This window comes from Uranotaenia lowii, chromosome 3, assembly GCF_029784155.1.
Source record: "Uranotaenia lowii strain MFRU-FL chromosome 3, ASM2978415v1, whole genome shotgun sequence".
In the NCBI taxonomy this organism is placed as follows: Eukaryota; Metazoa; Arthropoda; class Insecta; order Diptera; family Culicidae; genus Uranotaenia; species Uranotaenia lowii.
Window position 1 is genome coordinate 199,183,160 of NC_073693.1, and position 23,291 is coordinate 199,206,450.

The following is a 23,291-nucleotide window of genomic DNA, read 5'->3' on the forward strand; positions in this document are numbered from 1 at the left end:
ATAAATTCCTGGTTTGGCAAGACAACTGCACGTGCAGGAAGCAGAGTGCACCTTTCATGATCCAGGACACGATGAACGGACATTACAGAATGCCTTCTGAAGTGGTTGCTTACTCTCCTGAAGGCCTATAATGTCCCAACAATCTTCTGGCCGGATTTGGCCTCATGCCACTACTCCAAGGACGTGCTGAAGAGGTATGCGAACAAGGAGGTATATTTCGTGCCGAAAATGTTCAACCCTCCGGAGCTCCGCCCCATCGAGAAGTACTGGGCGATTGTGAAACAGCATATTTTTAAACGACTTAAGGTAGTGAAGACAGTCGAGGAACTGATGCAATAATGGGTTTACATGCAAAAAACGATTGATTTACAGGTTGCAGAATTTTATGGCCGGGGTTAAGGCCAAGGTGCGGGCGTTTGCCTAAATTATGTCAAAAAGTTCGTTTATGTTGCATGGTCTGATTATGTTGCATGGTCAATTATGTTGTATGGTCGGATTGTTTCACATGATCCGATTATGTTGCTTGGTCGGATTATGTCACATGGTCCGATTATGTCACATGGTAATTATGTGGCATGGTTGGATTATGTCACATGATCGACTATGTTGCATGGTCAGATTATGTCACATGGTCCGATTATGTTGCATGGTCAGATTATGTCACATGGACGATAATGTTGCATGGTTGAATTATGTCACATGGTCGAATTATTTATGTTACATGGTCTGATTATGTGTGATTATGAAATTATGTCACATGGTTCAATTATGTTATATGGTTGAAATTTGGCATAGTCAGATATTTCCTTTTTGACACGGTCACATGTTGATCATTACGAATACACCATAAGTTCACGTACTCTAATCAGTTCTATACAAGCTATACATTGAAGTGAAAAATTTGCGTAATTTTACGTTTAGCGGTGGTAGCTAAATTACTACACAGTAAACGAAAATTACCGATTTCGGTATTTTTTTTACCGAAATCCTAAGAGCACCTGCAACGGTTCAGGCGTAAATATTGGTTTTAAGTATACCAGTTTTAGCACAATTTGAAATTTTAGAATCGGCTAAAACACCCACTCCCCACCGGTGTAGGAGCAAATTTAAAACGGAAACACTTTCATTGCAGACACTCAATAATTGAGAAGAAAAAACCCATTTTATTAGAAAAATTGCATAAGTTTTGAGTTTCACGGTTAATTGTCTTAAAACTAATTCTACGAATATTCTTTTTGACAGAACAATGATTTCAACTATTCTACCAGGATTTCATTAATTTAAAAGCAAAAATGACTACACAACGAGGAAAAAAGGTCAATTGAAACAATTCTTCAATTATTTCAATCAAATTGCTTTGAATCAATGGAATAAGGTTTTGTTGAAATGAAATGAAAAATCAATTTTTTTTCAAGTTATTGCTGACATTGATAAAGGAAACGAGAAATGTTTATCCCAAAGTCAAAGGAAATTTTCCTTTGATTTGTCGACATTTTTGTTTGACAAAAACTTGTTTCACTTTGTAAATTTATGTATGGATACAGAAAAATATGCTGATATTGACGAAAACTCCGAGCAATCCATACGAAACTAAAAAACTCTCAATATCTGAAATAAAACAAAAATTATAGAACAAACAATAAACATTTATTCTACCTCATCGAAAAAGTATTAAAATTTTCTTTTCGTTTATTTTTTTCAAATTTTAGAACGCTGACTGGATTCACTAATTCGTCGAGCCCAAATGAAAAGCTTTTCATTTAATTATATTAAATCGAGAATAATGTGACATCTATTATTTATACTTGATATGGTTTTTATTAACATCTATTCTCAATTTATGTTACGTATAGGGTGGTTGAAGCGAAAAAAAACATTCAAATAATGTCTCAAAAAGAAACTATTATCACACCCAATGTTACCCAAACATGTGTGAAAGAAATCATTGTTGGCTAAAATTTTCTCACCGTGAACTAAATCGGTCTGTCGTATATTTTGAAATCCTGTTCCAAATTTGCATGAATTTGGAACAAAGGCGTATAACTGTTGGGAATTTTGAAATCGATAACTGTGCTAAAACAGCAATATACGCCACCGGTGCCAGCCGAAATGTTTTAGCGTGGTCGAAAACCGTGTTTTGCATCTACCGTTGGGACAGCCCTAACATGTGTAAATCGTTAAACTGTTTGGTAATTTTTTCGGTAAAAAATAAACGAACATCGGTTAATGAAGAATCGATTTTTGGTGTAGATGTTTTGCTGGCGATTTCCTAGCAATTGACTACAGCAGTTCAAAATAACAGTATTCATGCAAAATGTAACTCATTTTCCGAAAAAAACATAACAGTATCGAAAAGAAGGGGTCCCAAGTGACTCCCTTGTGGTACACCACAGTTTATTGTTTATTATCTTGATATCATCTGACAAAGGTGGGTGTCTGAATGAATAAAACTTAAATCTAGGTTTACATAAATCGTTTGCTAGTTTCTTAATCGTTCACTCATGTTATGCTCAATCCGTTGTTTGAAAGTTGCAATGGACACATTAAAATCGAATAGGGTATAATTACGGAGAAAGCATATTTTTGCGGCACGAAGGGGGTCGATCTTTTCCAGAGGTCGGGGAATTTTTGCTATTCTAGGGACCGGTTAAAGATGTGAGTGAGTGGTTTCACTAAAAGAGTAAGAACGCACGCCGGAATTCCATCCTGTCCGGCTGATGTAGTATACTTCAGTTTACCAATGGCTTCAAGAACCATTTCCTCGCTTATAGAAAAAACATCCAGATTCAACACATCTATGGGTAACCGTGTGACGGCTGCAAAAGTTTGATCAGCAGTTGGCGATAGATCAGAGAAAACACTGGAGAAGTGCATCGCGAAGAGGTTGCATTTTTCGGCAGAAGACGTGGCAATTCTATCATTTAGTTGGAGTACCGCAGGCAGACCGGATTCCTTCCGTTTTGAGTTGACAAATTTCCAGAACTTTTTCGGATTGCGGCTAAGCTCCCTTTGCGTACGAGCAACATAACGTCGATAGCAAAAACGGTTGTAATTGCGATATTTTCTTGAAGCAACGTTCAAATTCATTTTAGTGAAAGGGCATCTGGAGCTAGTGAACTTTCTAAGTAATTTAGAACGTAACTATTTTAACCGCTTTAGCCGTCCATTACTCCAGGGAGGTCGAAGAGGAGGTCGCACCAAGGGTACCGAGTTGTTAAAAACATCATCCAAACTTGAGCAAAAGACTCTCACGGCAATATCAACGTTCGTACAATTGAGGAAATCCGTCCAATCGACTTCAGAAAGGACCCGATTCATTGTGTCAAAATCTGCGCGATTGAAGTTGCGAGCTGAAGTATCGAACGCCTCATCAAAAACGATAGGGTTTGGAAAAGAGATATCAAAATTGAACGGAGGATGGTACGTGTCAATCGGAACAACGGCATCGATGGCCTCAGTGACCGAGCTTATTGAGATAGGCTCGTCCGTAAAAACCAAGTCCAGCGTTAGGTTTTGAGAATGGCGTAGAGAGTTTCTTTGACCCATTCCATTCAGTTGCATTCCATTAAAAAGTGATACACTAGCCGATGTTAATACTGAAGTAGAGGCTATCACCATACTGTTACTGTCACCACGAATCCATGTCAATTGCGGTTGGTTGAAGTCACCGAGAAGAATAACGCTGCACGAAGGATGTTGCAATCTAACTTCAGATAAGCTATCAACATGCAGATCGATAATTGATCCATCCTGACTTTTTTCCGGTGGAATATATGCTGTACCAATTAAAAACGAACTATGAGCATGAGAAACTTTCACCCACAAGGCTTCTATGCAATTGGTATTAGTAAAAGTAACCAATGATGCGCTGAGCTTGTTTAACACCGCTATAAGTACTCCGCCACCCCTGCTACGACGACTATTGACACTACTTCTGTCACAACGATATACATTATAATCAGAGCCGAATAACTGACTAGACGGTACTGAAGAATCGAGCCAGGTTTCGGTGAATGAGTAGATTTTGTAGCCGAGCTCTGATGTAGCAACGAAACACTCACAAATCTTTGATTTCAAACCACGCACGTTCTGGTAATACAGGCGCAGCGCGTCAGATGAATTGAATGCGTCAATTGGGCATGTTTTGCGATGGTCGATAGGACGAGAGCTGCAAATTGAGGGGCAGTCATTGAACGCAGCGGGAGAAGAAGAAGGGTACTTGCCTGAAAGCACGGGCTGGAGAGCCCCGTTGCCTTCTTCGAACACAGGGCCGGGACGACTGTTGACGCTGGCTGGAAACTGCGCGACTGTGACGAAGGGCTTGGGGGCCTCCATTGTGCTAAATTCGTTGCATCCCGGTGATCCGATCGGCAAATTTTCAGCAAAATTTCCATTTAGGCAAACATCCAATTGATCGAAAGGTACTGTCGAACTCGACGCACACGGTTCGGGACTAGAAGGCAGAGGTGTGTGACTAGATGGAATACATAAAACCGAAGGATACTTGCCATTAAATGGCAATTGGAAGCCTCCCCCAGAACCACCTGACCCATAAACGGGACGACTTGAAGCAGGAACAGTCAGTCGTTGGTGGTCCGGGTAAAGAACATCCCAATTAAAAAACGCCGAGTTAGCATCGATATCTGAACAACTGTTAGCGGTAGGCTGCAGTATAAGGCTGGCATCAGCTTCGAAGCGTGCATCATTAGATATGAAAAACGCACAATCCGAGGCACATGTGAAGCTGGAAGGCATAAATGCGTCACTGGGAGAAAAACTTGAAACAGATGTATACTTGCCATAGCATGGCAATTGGAAGCCTCCCCCTGAAACACCTGACCGATTAACGGAACGACTTACAGCAAGAACAGTCGGTCGTTGGTGGCCAGAGTAGAGAACTTCCGAATTGGCATGAATGATGCGTCCCGGAGTCAAGATAAGGTTTTGTGATGGCTGGTTGCTGTTATTGTTGAGGACCGCGAAACTGCTTCGAGCTGTAATCCACGAATTTCCGGAAATACAATCCTTTAGGCCAAGAATCAGGATTCAATGCTTTTGACTTTAGAACCAGTGATAGGCCAACTTTAAATGATATTTTTTTTTTCTTATTATAGAGACTTTCAGCCTTGGGCTGGTTCGTCTCTTTCTAAGCAAGCGCACAATCTTTCGAAGTAATGATGGCTAGCATCTCACAAATGCTAAAACCACCAGACCACAGAAAGTGTATTATGTATGCCATGACCGGGATTCGATCTTTGGCGTAGATGACTTGAACTCTAACCACTACGCCGAAGCCGCTGGCTTAAATGATATAAAACGGTAGTTGCTAATATCATTTTCTTTTGGAATCAGCTTAACAACATTCGCATCCTCCACACCAAAGTTGGCATGGACCATTGCCTTAACAGCATCTTCAGTGACGTCAGGTTTGATGCGTGACAAATAAATCCAGAGCAACTTGGGGTTTTCGTCATCACACAGTGGAACGGATACTAAATCGTTTGAAGCATTTCTGGATCCAAGTTGACACGGCTCCGTCGAAACAGCATCAGGGACCCGAATTCGCTTCATTGGACGCCTTAGCTCAATAAGCGTGGACGTGGGCGTAGACTTATTCCACAGAGGGGTACGGATCGGTTTCGGAGCAAGCTGCTTGATGTCTGAACGCAATACGGTTATTGCGTTTGTGAGTTGCGCTATTGCATTTGTTTCAGCAGAAGCATTAAATGCCATCGAACGGAAACTAGGATTTGAAATAATCGCTGCATAGTCATCACAGAACCAGAAAACATTATTGGACGTAGTATCAATTTGTCTGGCCAAACTTTTAGACAATCCAGTGCACACGATGTGGAATCGCTTGCCGCAGACTCCTTTGCAAGTGATTTGCAGTGATAACTTCACGGCAAGTCGAGCAGAGCTGTTCCATTGCGCCTTTAGTTATGCAATTGACTTCGCAGAAAGAAACTGATGGTTCCAAAAAAAATTCCGGCAGATGTCGCTTCAATCGGAAAAATCGAGCTGGGGTTTTTACACTAACGTCCTTTGTAAACAAACGGTACTTTCAATAACCGAAACTTTTAGCACGATTTATCACTATTTTTCTTCCTTTCAGCACGTGTACTCGAATTGCTTCGAGATTTATAGGGGTTTCTTTTGACGAAGGAATCATAAATACGGGTGATTTAAAGCTGTCGAATTATCTTATGCTTTACATTCACAGAGACACACACAAGTCGTTGACCGAGATCCCATATTTACACAGTACTATATGGCGATGTATATGTCATCAACTAGTGGTCCCTGCACTAACCACTGTGAAGTTCGAGAAACACACTCTGCCAAATTCGTCACTGTTGTACAAACATTTGATCGTAAATTCTGCTTTCGAACGGTTTGAACATGATAGAGAGAATTGCTACCTCACGATAGTTTGCAGCAGGTATTTTTGAACCATTCGTCTGATTCAACTAGTAGCAAAATTTCTCGTTGAATGTCTATGATCGATTTCAGCTAATAAAATTTGAAAAAAAAACACGGCCTGTTTTTTAGTTGATTGCTACATTGAAGAACTAACACTGTCATAGCAAGTCAATCTTGAATAAGATTAGAGTATGGTGGGGTAAAAGTACGACCTTAAGGCTGTCCTATTTTTAGGAAATTTTGCAGTTGCTTTTCCGAAAAACCAAAAACAGCATTGGATTTTTTAGGCTTTTATCTCTTTTCTAAAAAATTACGAAGATAATCGATCGACGCATTTGATAGCAGTAGTGAAAATGCCTTACTGCTATCAAAACTTATTCTTACCCCACCTCTGGGGCAAAAGTTGGAATGATGTGGGGTAAAATACGACCATTCAGAATTCCACAATTCTGCATGAAGTCAAGAGGAAAATTATTTTATATCAATCTTTGCTTACATCAGTAACTTCTGTGTTCGCTTCTGATACAAATCCTATACATGGGCAAACAAGCTGCGCGAATTCGGAGTTCTACACTAATTGTCCATATTCAACAGGTTTACGAAATCCAGTTCTCATCGTATTTGAGCAATTTTTCGCGCGAGCAAGTCTTTGTAGATACATAAATATGCGCTAATGTTCCTAGTGAATAGTAAAATTTTTATCGACTGGTTGGGTAATGAATAAATTGATTTTCGGCGATTTCAGTCACGAAAAAATCTTAAAACGATTTTTATTTCTTCATCCGACGTTTCGGCATTTATTATGCCTTTTTCAAGGAGTCTATTGATATAACAAAATTAATGATGTGTTTAAAAAGGTGTTACAATAAATGGTGTACTTACTGAAATTTCTCGTTTTAATTGTCCAAAAGTTTTTTGAATCTGCTAAACTGTCTAATCGGGAAATGTAAGTCCAGTTGTCTGTGGTGTATAACAAAAATATTCAAAGTTGAGCTTTCTACTTGCATGCAATCTTCCTTGAAATCTGTTCTACTTACTATTGATCTGGTTGCGATGGATATAACACTTTGAAAGTTTTGAAAACGAAAACGGATATAAAAATAATTTTCACTGTTTTGGATGTTGTTTTCCCCCTAGCCACTACTGATGTTTGTTGTATTTTGTGTGTTTGTTGTATTTTGTATGTTTGGTGTATTATTATGTGTATTGGTGTGTTTTGGTTTGTTTTTGATGGAGTTGAAAATGCCGGCGTAGATGACACTGAGCCCTTCAGTATCAGTCTTCTTATTGACCGTGTTGCCATTCCTCGCGATGTGACACATTTCTAATGTTTGTAGACCGGAAGTGAAATTGTGACGATCAATTATTCTCGTGCCGTTCAAATCAAAAGAGTGATCGTGTTTTATGCTGTGATGAAGTAATGCAGTTTGTCCATTTAAATTTGCCATTCGCGGGTCCTCTTTATCCACTCCTTCGCTCCGCAGTTTGTCTAACGCCTTTTTGTTCGATTTGTGTCCGCCAATCCGTTCCTTAAGTGTGTTTGTTGTCATTCCAATGTATTGAGAATCGCAGTCATTGCAAGGAATCGAGTAAACGACGTTCGAAAAATCGTCCTGGTGTACCGGATCCTTTACTTTCGTAAAAATCTGCTTTATTTTAGAAATCGTTTTCGTAGCTACCTTAATCGATGAATAGTCTGTTTTTAGAAATTTTCCGATTTTGTCGGTTAATCCAGGAATGTACGAGATGGATTTGTATTTGTATTGTTCAGTTTCAATCAAATCCACTGTCTTTTTACATTTTCGACTGTTAATTAACCTATGTCGCAGTGAAACAGGATAATTGTTTAATTTTAAATGAGAATCCATTAATTCGATTTTGGTTTTCTCATCTACTTTCGGAGATAGTCGATCAACACGACTGATAAAGTTTTTTGCGACGTTGATTTTCTGGTGAAGTGGATGAATTGACAGATAATCCAAAAAGCGGCCACTAGCGATCGGTTTTTGATACCAGCTTGTTATTATTGTCTGATCCTCCTGTCGTGTGAGAAGCATGTCGAGAAACGGCATCTTCCTGTTTACTTTCTTTTCACACGTGAATTGTATATGTTGATTATAACTGTTAAACTTCTCAACGACGTAATCCAGCTTGGATGGTGGAATAGCTGTGATGAGATCATCTACATATTTATTTATAAAAGGCAGAGTAAAGTCCAAACTCGGAACAACATTCTTAAGTAGACCTTCCATAACTAAATCTGCTAGTATTGGTGATAAAGGGTTTCCCATGGCCGTTCCAAATATTTGCTTGTAGAATTTGTTGACGAACCTGAAGAAACTGCAGTCAAAACAAAACTCCACAATTTCCAGGAAAAAGTCTAAATTGATATTTTTGGCATTATCTCGAATGTCATCCCAGTTGTAGATAATATCATGTAGCACAAGATCCTTTGGGATGCATGTAAATAAAGACACCACATCTAGTGAAATAAGAATGTAATCCTCAGGTAGTGTCATGGTGCCAATGAAATCACAAAATTCGAAAGAGTTCATGATATTGTAAGAGCTCTTAATGGAATTTTGGATAATTTTGCCAATAAACTTCGACAAATTATAGGAAGGAGCAGTGATGTTTGGGACCACCGGTTTAAAATTAAACAATTATCCTGTTTCACTGCGACATAGGTTAATTAACAGTCGAAAATGTAAAAAGACAGTGGATTTGATTGAAACTGAACAATACAAATACAAATCCATCTCGTACATTCCTGGATTAACCGACAAAATCGGAAAATTTCTAAAAACAGACTATTCATCGATTAAGGTAGCTACGAAAACGATTTCTAAAATAAAGCAGATTTTTACGAAAGTAAAGGATCCGGTACACCAGGACGATTTTTCGAACGTCGTTTACTCGATTCCTTGCAATGACTGCGATTCTCAATACATTGGAATGACAACAAACACACTTAAGGAACGGATTGGCGGACACAAATCGAACAAAAAGGCGTTAGACAAACTGCGGAGCGAAGGAGTGGATAAAGAGGACCCGCGAATGGCAAATTTAAATGGACAAACTGCATTACTTCATCACAGCATAAAACACGATCACTCTTTTGATTTGAACGGCACGAGAATAATTGATCGTCACAATTTCACTTCCGGTCTACAAACATTAGAAATGTGTCACATCGCACATTTGGCAACACGGTCAATAAGAAGACTGATACTGAAGGGCTCAGTGTCATCTACGCCGGCATTTTCAACTCCATCAAAAACAAACCAAAACACACCAATACACATAATAATACACCAAACATACAAAATACAACAAACACACAAAATACAACAAACATCAGTAGTGGCTAGGGGGAAAACAACATCCAAAACAGTGAAAATTATTTTTATATCCGTTTTCGTTTTCAAAACTTTCAAAGTGTTATATCCATCGCAACCAGATCAATAGTAAGTAGAACAGATTTCAAGGAAGATTGCATGCAAGTAGAAAGCTCAACTTTGAATATTTTTGTTATACACCACAGACAACTGGACTTACATTTCCCGATTAGACAGTTTAGCAGATTCAAAAAACTTTTGGACAATTAAAACGAGAAATTTCAGTAAGTACACCATTTATTGTAACACCTTTTTAAACACATCATTAATTTTGTTATATCAATAGACTCCTTGAAAAAGGCATAATAAATGCCGAAACGTCGGATGAAGAAATAAAAATCGTTTTAAGATTTTTTCGTGACTGAAATCGCCGAAAATCAATTTATTCGTTCCTAGTGAATTTTAGAAAGAAGTTAAAACTTTCCGTTCAGATTTCCTTCAGTAGACCCTGTATATCATTCGTACTTTTACCCCATTTGAAGTTCGTACTTTTGCCTCTTTAAGGTTTCTTGTGATTCACAGTTTATTGTGCAAAACAGAGAAATATTTATTAAATTCTTTCTTCGGCATTTGCTAGTGGTTGAAAACAACTAGTCATAGAGACATAAAGACTTTCATTGAAAGCCAGAATTTTGATTGCTCAAACATGTTTGCTGTTATTTAAAATATTACATCATTTGTGCAAAAAGCTGTTTTACCTAATTTTTCAGAGTATTATCAATTTTTCCAAATAAAAACTATGTCTGGATGAAGGCAGTCCAAATCACTATCAATCTACGCCAGAGTTTTGAATTTTACTATTCTCAGTTTGTGATAATCTCGAAACGTACTTTTACCCGACTCGTACTTTTACCCCACCTTACTCTACAGGAGAAAAAAAATCAAACTTCATTTTGGTCAGGAATAATTTCCAGTGTTCGGCATCGCTAAGAGAAACATTAGCGCATTAAATCGCTGACTCATTCAAAGTAAGCAATCGATAATTAAATACGCTGAATGTGTCGAAAAGTTATCGCTTCAAGCTTAAATCGCTATGCGTTTTTATAACTGGAGTACCGTTAGGCTGGAGTACCGCCGCGAGCTGGAGTTCCGCTCGTCAAAAATGCGTAAAAAAGAGGGATGAATGACCCCATAGCTGTTAAAATCTCAATGATAAATTAAAAAAAAAAATTAAATCGCTAATCGCTAACTGTTAACCAACATAAGGCTGGATATCTCCAAGGCGGGAATAACACTGTCAAAGATGGGAGTTTTATCACTTCTCTGTGTTCTAGAAATTTGAAAAAAATATTCGAATTCTCGTACAATTACATAAGCAAAAAAAAATCAAAATGTGGGAGATGGATGCTTTATCTCTATTTTTTTTTTAATTTTCGTTATCAAAGTAGACAGGATCGTGAGAAGTAGATAGAAAGTGTGAAATTCTGTAGCATGCAATCTTACTTACAATTATTTTTTGCAGTGTTTTTTATTTTCCACATTTAAAATCTTTAATCAGATTTCACCTTTTTCAAACTTGTAGGAGCATTGCCAAATGTGGACTTTATACAACTTCTATGACATACGACGAAGGCTTAATTAGGGCTACCATATGCTGCAACGCCAAAAAGAGTACATTGAGAAAAAATTTCAAATTTGTAAAGACATACGTTTAGGTTATTCGAATACCGTCAATTTGTAGGAAGATATATGATTTACATGATAAATGCTCAGAATTTTAAGTAAGATTATTTAAAGTTTTCTATTTTATGCTGAAAAAGCACACCAAAGTTGATTAAAAACTGTATTAAAAAAAAGAGTTTATTTTTTCCATTCATTAAAACATTAGGGGAGAATGAGGATACTTGATCCCTGGGGATACTTGATTCCTTAGCTATATCTCGAAACTGGAATGTCTTACAAAGATCAAATATTCTAGAAAAATGTGCCAAAATGAGCAAAATAACAATGCTTGTAGTTTAAAAAATTTAACAAAATAATTGTTTGAGTAATTGAACTTTGTTTGAAAAATTTCACAAAATGTAATGTTCCTTACATAGGAAAATTTTGAAAAAAAATATTTGTTCCAATGTATCAATCGTTCGAGCGTAGAATGAACTTCATAATGCCAAATTCTCAAAGCAATGGAAAACTCTCAACTTTTTTCAGAAAAAGTTTTCTAAAATGATGATTATGGGTATAATTGATCCCCTAGAGTTGGGTACAATTGATCCCCCTTCCAAACGGCATATTCTTCTTCTGAATTGATCGTTATGATTGCTGATCACGAAATTACTAATATTCATCCAAAAACTAATATTCAACAAACAATTGTCTGAAGAAAAGACCAAAAATATTTAATTTTCTCTTAATTATAAAAAATAGCGCCTTTAAGTATGCAATTATTAGCATTGAGAAAAAGTTATAGAATTTTCTTCTTATTTTTGCTATAAATTGTGAAATGAGAACAACATGACCAAAATAGTAAATTAACATTCTATCTTAGGGTTTTGTTTGATTTTTATACAAGGATTAGAGCTTTCTGAATAAAATATCAAGTCTCCTTCAATAGGGGATCAAGTCTCCCCTAACTTCAGAAAAATCGCATTTTTTTTACTCTCACGAAAATGCTTCTAGTTCATCAACGGGTTTAAGTATCGTTCTAATTTTTGGAGCATAGAAACTTGAAGTTACAAGCTGTCAGAAAATGTCAAAGACGACGAGTTGCTAAATTTTTCCAAAAAGATATGGTGAAAATAAGAAAAGGGGATCAAGTATCCCCACTCTCCCCTATTGCTGATTCGTGCGCTTTCGATTAATGCACTAAGCTTTTAAGCAAGCTGTGGCTATACACAGTCCAGGAATTAATTGCATACTCAAAGGCTCTAATTTTGAACGAACAGTCCCGATTGAAATCGTGAATGTACTCGTGATTCCTTCCTTTGGTAAACTTCCTTTGAAAGATTCAACAAAAGAAGCAAAACTGAAGTGTTGTGCAACAAATGCATAACAAGTTGAATCTCTTGTATTCATAAGAATACAATCTTCATGTTCCGGAAGAAATAAGTTTATTTATAGAAGAAAATTTTATTTAATTACTTCACCGAAACATAATACATTTTGTTAAATTTCAGCGCATATTGAAGTCCGATAATTCGAGAGATTGATACAAGTACGTGTGAATTGGCGCTCTTCTATTGGCGGAACCAAAAAATAGCGGAACTTTTTATTTCACGAGCTTAATCGAAACTTAGCGATAAAATTAAACCACTAACAAAAAGTTAGCGAACTCACTAGCGAATAAGCGCCTTTGTGCCGAACACTGATAAATTCCATCTTCGTTTTCAACTCTCAAGGATCAAACACATTCGATCACTCAATCAATCAGTCTAACATTCGTCTGGACAAAGCATTTGTCACCACTTTACCCCAAACGGGAAACATTTGAATGGAAGAAAGTCAGCGCACGTCCTGATTCGCTCAATTAGACAGCCGATAGTAGATATGTAGGTAGGTATACGAGGTGGCATTTGCGCGTTATTATGGCCACATCTCTGACGTTGACAGGCCAACGTCAGCGCTGCTTCAATCCAATCCGATGAGATGAAATGGAGCTAAACACACAGATCAAGAGATAGTTTAGTGAATTGCTTTCGAGGAAGGTAATGAATTGAACAGAATATCTAGGATTCTTGTCTGTGACCGATCGGGGGTTGTGTGTGATGTCGCATTGACTTGGGGAAGAAAACTAGAGCATTTCTTCGAATGCATCGGAAAATGAGCAAACTTGTTCCTTCACTGTTGCTTCTCTCGCGCAGCATAATTGAATCGGCTCTTCAGGGGTCCGTCCGTCTTGAGAAGAATGCTGCTGCACAATTCAATTACCGGCAGCCCAATGAAAACTGTATTTTATTGCCATTTGCACCGTTGACGATCTTAAACTTTTGTGCGGATAATTGGGAACGAAACTTTGCACTAAAATAATATGCGTAATCCCATTCGAAAACGGCTTTGCTAATTGATTTGTCAATGTTTCGAGAATACCATAAACTCAAACACAGATGAATTTATCTATAGCCAAATATCATGAGGTTTGGAACCATGGTTTCTAATTTACGATCAGTTATGGTCAGAGAATTCGACTAAATTCAAAACCAAAAAAGGATGGAAATCCTCGTAAAGAAGATTTCAGTACAAATGGTACCGTTTTTATTCTACTATAAAAACCGTCGCCTTTAAACGAACTTAGCGACAGCCAACTGTTAACCAGATTGGACCATTTCCATCAAACACCACCACTTGTTGTTGGTCTGGCTGAATCTGGCCCCATTCATGGGGCAGACAAAAATCCTCACGAAAGATTTCATTCAACAGGCAGGCAGCATTGGACCCAGAACAAGAACAAAACCCAAGAAGATGCACATCATTCGTGGTCTCGCTGAGGATAACGATGACAAACGGTGTAGACACATTATAAATAGGGTTGTTTCAGTTGCCAGCTGATGATGTCTGCCACCATTTCCCTGGAACCACACTCTCTAGGGGTTACAGTTGTCCTACAACTAACTAGATACAACTGCGCGACTATAATTAGAAGTGCATGAACCCAAAAGTGACAAGCAAAACTTATGCGCTGGGTAATTAATTAGCTGTCAGGTTGCAAAATGTGCACGTGGTTTGCCAATTGTGCAATATGCTTAGGTGGGTAGGACTTTGCAAGCGGAACGAATCGGATGTGAGGATCAGAATGGACTGAATGCACTTAAAGTGGTTTATCTGCGAGTGAGTTATGATTCAAATTCCTCCTGTTTCGAGCAAACTGTGTTGTTAAAGTGCCTCACTTGATAAAGGAATTCAGAGTCTTTACAAAATGATTGTTTTTGATAGTTTTTTCCGACGCTTTCTGTTCATGTAAAGTTACTTTTATGAAACTTTTTCCATGGAAATTCACAATGTTTTTTGCATTTTTTGCGAAGACTGATCCCAAACTTTTGGTCGATACGGCTAAGTGATCCGAATCATTTGATCGATAACTTAACACATTAAGGGCCGCAAAGAAATCATAGCCGAAAAACAACCAAATCCAGCATTCTGTATCTCAGATCCTGTTAGACCAAGTTCTACAAACTTTGATTCTTTGAGCTACCGGCATGCGGGATGACAATGGGCCAAATATAGCTATGTTTTTGCAGTGTTCGACATCGCTTACTGAAAAATTAGCGCCGCTAGTTGAATCGCTAACTCATTTAAAGTTTGCGATCGCTAATTAAAAACGTTAAATGTGCCGCAAAAGTTATCGCTTTAAGCTTAGAGCGCTAATCGCTTACTGTTGATCAACAATAAGGCCGGAACAAATAACAAATTCTTCTATAGTCAGGTAGGATTTCAAAATTCAAATTAAGTAAGCAATAAGTAATAACACCACCAAAAACGCTCAATGAATATGATAATCGATTCCCAAAACTATCTTCACGTAATAGGACCATCACACAATTTTGAAAAAAGATATATAAAAGCATAGATCATCTTAAATCTGGCCGCACTGTTTATTATTACACACTGATAAATCGTTTCACACATTTTTCAAAATAGTTTCACACATTATCAGCAAATATATGGAGCTGTCAAACTGGTTTGTGATTTTTACACACCATGCAGATTCGAAATCTACACATTATTTGAATCAGTCTGGACAAGAAAAAAGTGTGTGAAATCACTCTTGTTGCTTTTCTCTATCAATTTGGTTTCAACCATATACAAACTACTTCGAAGTATTTTTAAGGGTTGAATCGTCGTAACAAATGGGATGTAAGTTGGTCATTATTTAAACCACTGATCACACTGGCATGACACTTAGAACAAATATTCAACGATTTTCTGTCTAATTTTTTTTGTCAGATTTAGCTAGTTCGCAATACCGACGGCAGGTGGCGAACCTGAAAAATGTAACAAAAAATACCCTTTAGGAAAAATGTACATGTTTAGTCCGATTTTATCGTAGAAATTCCCCCTTTTTTTAAAGTTGGGTGACATTTCCTAACTGGGATAGCACTTCTCAAATCGATCAATGCTCACTCTGGAATCGATAATGCGTACTGTAGCAAAAATTATCCAGAAAACGAAATCGAGTGTCCAGTCAGCATGGTCAGTGTTTAAACTTTAAACATCAACCTACTAATTAATTTTTTTTTTTTCTAGATTTCGGATTAAGCTAGCTGATTGCCGGCGGTGCCAATGCAGGAATTATTCGGCAATAAAAGGAGGAGTTTTCTGAAAGGTGTTTAAAATCTTCATTTTAATGAATAAAAGTACTTAGTAAAATCATGAGCATTTAATTGGGTTCCAGTCGTACTCAAAAATAGCGGCCCTTTTCCATATTTCTTGATTTTACACATTTTCCTTTCCAAGCGCTTTATGATTTCACACATTTTCCCGTTTCAAACGCTTGTTGCATAATGTGTGAAATGCCCACATTTCTTTTCCTTAAAGGGTGTTTTACATTAATGTGCAGCAGTACTTTCACACATTTAATGTGTTGATCTACTTATTTCCAAAATGTGTGAAATTTCACACACTAATGTGTGCATTAGACTAGTTCACTTTTCGGCTTTTTTCGCTGATCACAACGCCACTTACAGGGTTTGATCCTCATTTATTTTCAAGAACTCTGGCCGAATTTGAGCTCATTTGAGTAAGTTTCCAGCGTGCGCTAGAAGTTTTATTGAAAAAAGTCCATTTTTCTGGAAAATTTTCGTAGATGTGTTCTAGCAAGCTGTTGTTAATATAAAATGATAAATTTATAGTGCTCGGTGATTGGTATGATAAGCATTCGTATGGACCTGTTTTAGATAATTGCCTAAATCAAACCGAAAAAATTTAAAAATTCATAAACTACCAACCACAGACAAACAGACGGGACACTCGTATTTCATTTTTCGCAAAATCATCAGAAGCTAGGCAATGTCGCCACTAGAGTACACTGCTATCGGATTAAAGATTCTCGATCATGGTAGCCTTCTGTTTCTATGCATCTCCATGGTCTCCAATATCGTTCCAAGTCAAAATAAACAAAGTAGCTACGAGTTAGCAAAAATTTCGTTATACAGAAAAATATGAGATTTCTGTTGATTTTTTTTACATTTTGGAAGTCTATAATTTCCAGAAACGCTAAACCGTACGCGTGTGAAGAAGTTTTGAGATTATGTGTTGAAAATGTGATCGTTGGATGCAAAATTGTTGATCCCATTCGAAGCCTACCCCCCAGGATTCCAATTGACTCTGGAGATTAGAATAGTACGTGACGAATTTGGAAACCTTAAGAGACTCCTGTCCTGATATTTTGTGTGTTTTGTGCTATTGAGTGAACATTTTAAGGCTAACAGCAACAAGGATAAACAGCCTAGATTTACAGCTGAATCTGAGATTGAGAACGAAAAAATAACTCTAAATATGGTTTCCTCAACCGAAGGTTGTCGACGATGAAGAAAAACAAGATAGTGAATTGCCATCTTTAGATGATTTTGATTTCAATAAATTACATATCCATGCGAACGATAATCGTGTTTTATTGTGTGCCATTTCCCACTTATAAATTGTTTTTTTTTTCTGCGTTTCCGATTGAATGGCATTATGTTTAAGCGCGAACTTATTCTATAATTTAAAAGTTTAAATCTGAAAATGAAAGTGAATCTACAGTTCTGGCACTAAGTCGGATCAGCTAGCGCTATGTATAATCATTATAGTGAGGGGAATTTTTCGAATTTGATTTCGTGAAATAAATTTCTAACAGCAGAATGTTGTCTGACTTTTTCACTTAGCAGCACAGAACATTCACATTCAAAATTTTTCTCCTCATAACTTTCAGAAGTGTATTCCAGTGCAAATTTGAATACTTTAGTATCCTTGGAATCTATGAAAATTGAATCCTTCTCCTTCAAGTCCGCGAATGTATTTGTTGTTCGTAACCAGCCGTTCAACAATCTTTATCACACCTGAAAAGCAAAAAACTGATTGTTTTGAAGACTAAATCTACCAATATCTATATAAATGATAAATCGGTTGTTTACATTCTTGCGTAAACGCCAAATAGTCATAGCTGACCATGATTCATTTTAAAATTTTAATTGATTGGTAGGCAATGTCGCCAGCAGATGGCAATGTTATCGCTTTGCGAAAAACGAGTTGATTTTTCTTCAGAGTGTCTCGTCTGTTTATCTGTGTACCAACTTTTACAGAAAATTTACTTACAAGTTGAGAGCTTAAAATCAGTAGTAAATAGAAAAAAAAATATTTTCGATATAAATTTTCATAAAAAGATAGCCTTATTTATAACCTTTAATTTGATGTATAACACTTAATTATCGCAACAGTACAAGCAAAGATATTCAAACATTCACATCACATTCTTTTAATCATAATGTTGTCTCCATTCAAGTTTTAGCATCATGCAACCTGCAAAACGTGGCATCAAGAGGACTTGCTTACAACTTGATCAAAGCGCGCGCTTTTTTTTAACTCCTGGCCCCATCATGGGGTACTTGATCGAATAAAATATCTTTTCTTGTGCACAAGTTGGTGTGGAGCAAACTTGAATGAAAAATATTTTATCAAATCAAATTTGTTGCATAGATATTTGAATAATTTTGCTAGCACTCTTGCGATCATTAAGTGTTATACATCAAATTAAAGGTTATAAATAAGGCTATCTTTTTATGAAAAGTTTATTTCGAAAATATTTTTTTTCTATTTACTACTGATTTTAAGCTCTCAACTTGTAAGTAAATTTTCTGTATAAGTTGGTAGTTTATGAATCTTTAAATTTTTTCGGTTTGATTTAGTCAATTATCTAAATCAGGTCCACACGATTGCTTGTCATACCAATCACCGAGCACTATAAAATTATCATTTTATATTAACAACAGCTTGCTAGGAACACATCTACGAAAATTTTCCAGAAAAATGGACTTTTTTCAATAAAACTCCTAGCGCACGCCGGAAACTTACTCAAATGAGCTCAAATTTGGCCAGAGTACTTGAAAATGAATGAGGATCAAACCCTGTAAGTGGCGTTGCGATCAGCGAAAAAAGCCGAAAAGTGAACTAGTCTACACAGCAAAAAAAAATGTAACGCTGGCCGATGTAATTTATGAAGATGTAAGCCAACCGATGTATTTTTTTGGATAATTGTTTTAATATTACATCTTTTCTATGTACACCATGCGAGCAAGTCTTTTAGTGTAATATTATGTGTATAGCACCAAACCGAATAGCGACAGTAGGACTAGCGACGCTTTTTTACTAGCGAGATTTCTGTCATTCGTAGGTTTGTTTTTTTTTTCAGTCCAGTAGGCGATTTCGATGTAGTACTCGAACATTGTTTTTGTTATTTACTGTACATTTTCCTTAGGCCATCAATCGCATGCTCCAGGTATCCTAGGAAACTTGCGGTGCGTCGTTATGATATTCAACGTCGCGACGTATGCGACGTGTCGCTAGTAGGCAAAGCTGCTATGATTATTAGCGCTCATATTTTGGATTTTTTCTGCATGCATAATATCACAACCAGCAATGTAGTATCACATCAAGTAGTCAATGTTTATCCAAATTGACATTTGATTTGCTGTACGTATCAAAAAGTTGATGGAGGTTTGCAAGGCTCAGGAAGATTTGTTTTTCTGGTGAGTATGATCGATCTTCTCAAAAAAAATTAGCAAAATCATTCAGTAGGGTTTCATTTTCTATTTTTCTCTGCAGGGCCATTTCGCCCAAGGACACCGGCGAGTATGAAAAATTTAGAAAGATTTGAAACCATCCGAATGAAAAGGTGAGTATATTTTCCGATTTGATTATCCTCAATGAACTCATTTCCAATTTATTTTTTTTAGGAAGGAACTGTTACGGATAGAAAACACACACTGGATGTTTCTTCCTAAGGATACGGAACCTCGAACTTCAAATCTTACTGATACGGTGCCTCCATTTCCGTTGAAAAATTGTCAGCCAAGAAAGTTTGAACTGCTATCGTTTCATGAAAAATTCTGTGATCAGAAGTGGTCAGAAGTGGTCAAGTGCAATGTTTCGACAGGATTTCCATAGTTTCAGCTAAATCGGTGCTGCTGGATATTTTTGGCACGGGAATCTGTCTTCTTGAAGGATTAATGAGAGAGAACTTCCTATCCGGACGGCTCACAAAGGGTAGTTCTCACTTGGGATAAGAATATTATGTAACAGAATGATGATATTTTCAAATAAATTAACTATAATCAACAGTTTGATTATAATTGCTCAGTTTAATTCTCATTCAATTTCCTGATTCTTATTTTTTTTTTTGGTAAATCCATATCTAAAGTCTGGGTCTTGAATAAGACTTTAAGTAAAAAACGGAAACAATCATGTTTATGAGAAATTTAGTAAATATTCAAACATCCAGGTACATTGGAAGCTCTTATAATCGTGCTCGAATTTGTTTACTGCGATACCGTCAACTGGGGCAACATGCAACAATTTTCAACTTCAATGGCTTCTAAAAATCTTATGATCACAGTTAATCGTATCCTTTATGCATCAAAAGTTTTAAGGATGCTGGGGCATCAAATTGGCGTAGTTAAAAAAATTATTGGTTTCTTCAGTTATTTTTAATTTTCTAAAAACATGCGATTTTCACACTACTTAGAAAATGGGGTAACTTGCAACAAACTTTGTTTTAATGAAAAATCTTATGAACACGTACGAAAATTCATAGTATTTAATATATTTGCGATGCCTTAAAGACCATTACGCATGACAACACCAATTGCAGTAGTTTTTGGGTCTGTAAAAACAAATTTTCACATTTTTTCTGAAAATAAGGATGCTGCATACATTTAGGGGTTAAATAATACTACGAAAAAATCTTCAAGCTGAAATCATAAAAATAAATGTTTGGATGAATGAAATTTAAATGTTTACAAACGCGTGATGCAAAACATTCATATTCCAGCACATGGAAACGAGATTTACAAGGTATTTCTTTGATTTGCATTTTGTTGCATTTAACCCCAGACACCTAACTGGATTTTAAAAATATTCATTTAAAAAAATTGGGTGATTGTTCGAAAAATATTTTTACATCAACAATGTTGGTATAACATGAGGAAACCTGTAAAAAGTTTGTAGGTAATTTTATCAAGCCGATCCGTCATACTGGGTAATGTTTTTTTCGGCATCAAAAAATGTTAAAATTTGTATATTTATTGCTCGATTTTTCAAATTTTACATAAAAATAAAAAACTTAAGACAACTAGCTTAAGATGCGAGAAATTATGTCATCATCATTTTGTTATCATTAAAAGATAACTTTATTACAATACATTAAATTAAAAATTGATTCAATGTAGTGTTATATAAATGTTGCATCGAACCCCGCTGTTGCATGATGCCCCGTTTGACGGTACATACTTTTGATGTAATTTGTTTTACATCATTCAGATGTAATTTCGTAGTCACATCAAAACAATGTAATATTAGAGACCTTTTGCAACTCAAGTTATGTGCACGTTTTTGATGTAATATCGCAACACTTTTTTTGCTGTGTAGTGTGCATAGTGCATAGTGATACTAATTGTGATCTGGGATCCTTTGATAGTAGATTGTCTTGGATTGTTTCCTCTATCAATGCTGAAAATTTCATTACGATTCTTTTGTTCCAAAAAAGTTACACGTGATGGAAGCCGCGAGACGAAAATTAATTTTGGATACCCACGTTAAAAACCCGACGTGGTCGGGTTCAAAAATTGCGAATCCATGAAAATGGTCAAATCGACCGTGTGCAGTAGAGTGCCCCAAATGACCCGACTTTTGAAAAAGTTATGTGCTGCAAGCTTATATTGATATGCCTAGTACAAGATCTCATACCAAATTTGGGCCAGATCGGATCACGGGAAGGGGTCGCTCAAGGAGCCTGAAGTTTGTATGGGATTTTAAGACATTTTGTTCGGGAGAAACATGGAAAACCAGTTTTTCATGGATAACTTTGGTTTCCTTCATCCGATTTCTTTTGAAAACGGATTTTATTAAAGCTATGACAAACTATGACAAATATTTTATCCGAAGACTGCAAATCGATTCGAGTTAAAATAAAAAAAGGTATTAGGCTTCAAAAGTGGCCTAACTTTTTTCAGGGTGGTATTCATTATGGTTAATGCTGCGTCGAAATGTTCAAACGCCTCGACTCATCAACAATGATGAATACCACTCTTAAAAAAGTTAGCCCGTTTTTCAAGCCTAATAACTTTTTTATCTTAATTCGAATCAAATTGCAGTCTTCGGATGAAATATTTGTCAGCGTGTGATGTGCGTTAGCATCGCAGCAGACGAGAAACTGCTGGTTTTGTGCCCGGCATTTTCTCATGAATTCTACTACCATCGGTGAGGGTATATCGGTGCTATCTCCCGGGAAATACGCTGAGGCTACACTTACCGTGTGCTTACCTTTCGGTGTCGGTATTTCCATTCGTATAGCCGTGATGTCTCCTTCGATAAATTCTATAAAGGGATTAAATTTAATTCTTTTATTAACTAGTAAAGCACCCCTTGGGTGAGCGCTTTTTCGTCGTGAAGAATCTTACCATTCAGCGTGTAAAGCCCTTGTACCTTACCTAACCCAAGGTTCCTGGATAAAGGCAAGGTCCAGGTTTTCGGAGACGAATCTTCTCAGTAGTGTACTTGAGGCTCCTACAGCATGATGAAGATTCACCTGAACACATTTTAGGGAGCTCATTTTTGGGGGTTTTGCCCGTGGTGGTGGGGCAGTGCACCGGCTTTTTGCCATTTGTACATGTTTGTTTTTCTCCTTTTGGTTTGCTCCATGTGCTAGGGTTTCTTGACAGTTTTTTCGTTTGCAGGTTTGTTGATGGTTTTTTCCCTTTACAACTGCTCATTCCACTCGATCCTGGTTTAAGTTGATCTTGTTCCAAGCATGGGCCCATGTTCAACAACCTAGCCCCTTCCGGTGAGCGATCTACACTGAATTTACTGGGGATATAAATATTATTTTGGACTTCAAGAAAACCCGTTTTCAAGAGAAATCGGCCAAAGAAAACCAAAGTTATTGATTTAAAACTGGATTCTCATGTTTCTCCCGAACAAAATGTCTCAAAATCCCATACAAACTTAAGGCTTGTTGAGCGACCCCTTCCCGTGATCCGATCTGGCCAAAATTTGGCATGATATCTTATACTAGGCCTAGGACCATGAAATGCCTGCAGCGCATAACATTTTACAGGTTTTGAATTTTCCATACAAATTTGGGGCAGTGTAGTGTGCAGCCTTCTCAAACGTTTTCGTGAGATGCATACTATCGATCGGCAGGTTCATACCAAGCGTCATAGTGGAAATAAGGATCGAAAACTGCAAATCCAATTTTTCTCAAGGACTTGTTTATTTCAATATTGTCAGTACAACTGCCACTGCTAGTTCCCATTTCAGTATGAAGATCGTGTAGGTCCGGTTATT

At 37.0% G+C, this 23,291-nt stretch overlaps 1 protein-coding gene and 1 long non-coding RNA gene across 5 annotated transcripts in view; both read left to right on the forward strand.

The window, feature by feature from the left end:
• LOC129751256 (cardioacceleratory peptide receptor-like) overlaps positions 1-23,291 on the forward strand; it is a 305,152-nt gene that overhangs the window by 132,683 nt on the left and 149,178 nt on the right. The window lies entirely within an intron of this gene.
• Positions 19,373-19,976, forward strand: LOC129751257 (uncharacterized). The gene is made up of 3 exons (XR_008738658.1): positions 19,373-19,477; positions 19,554-19,623; positions 19,685-19,976. It is a non-coding gene; the product is annotated as an uncharacterized LOC129751257 (long non-coding RNA).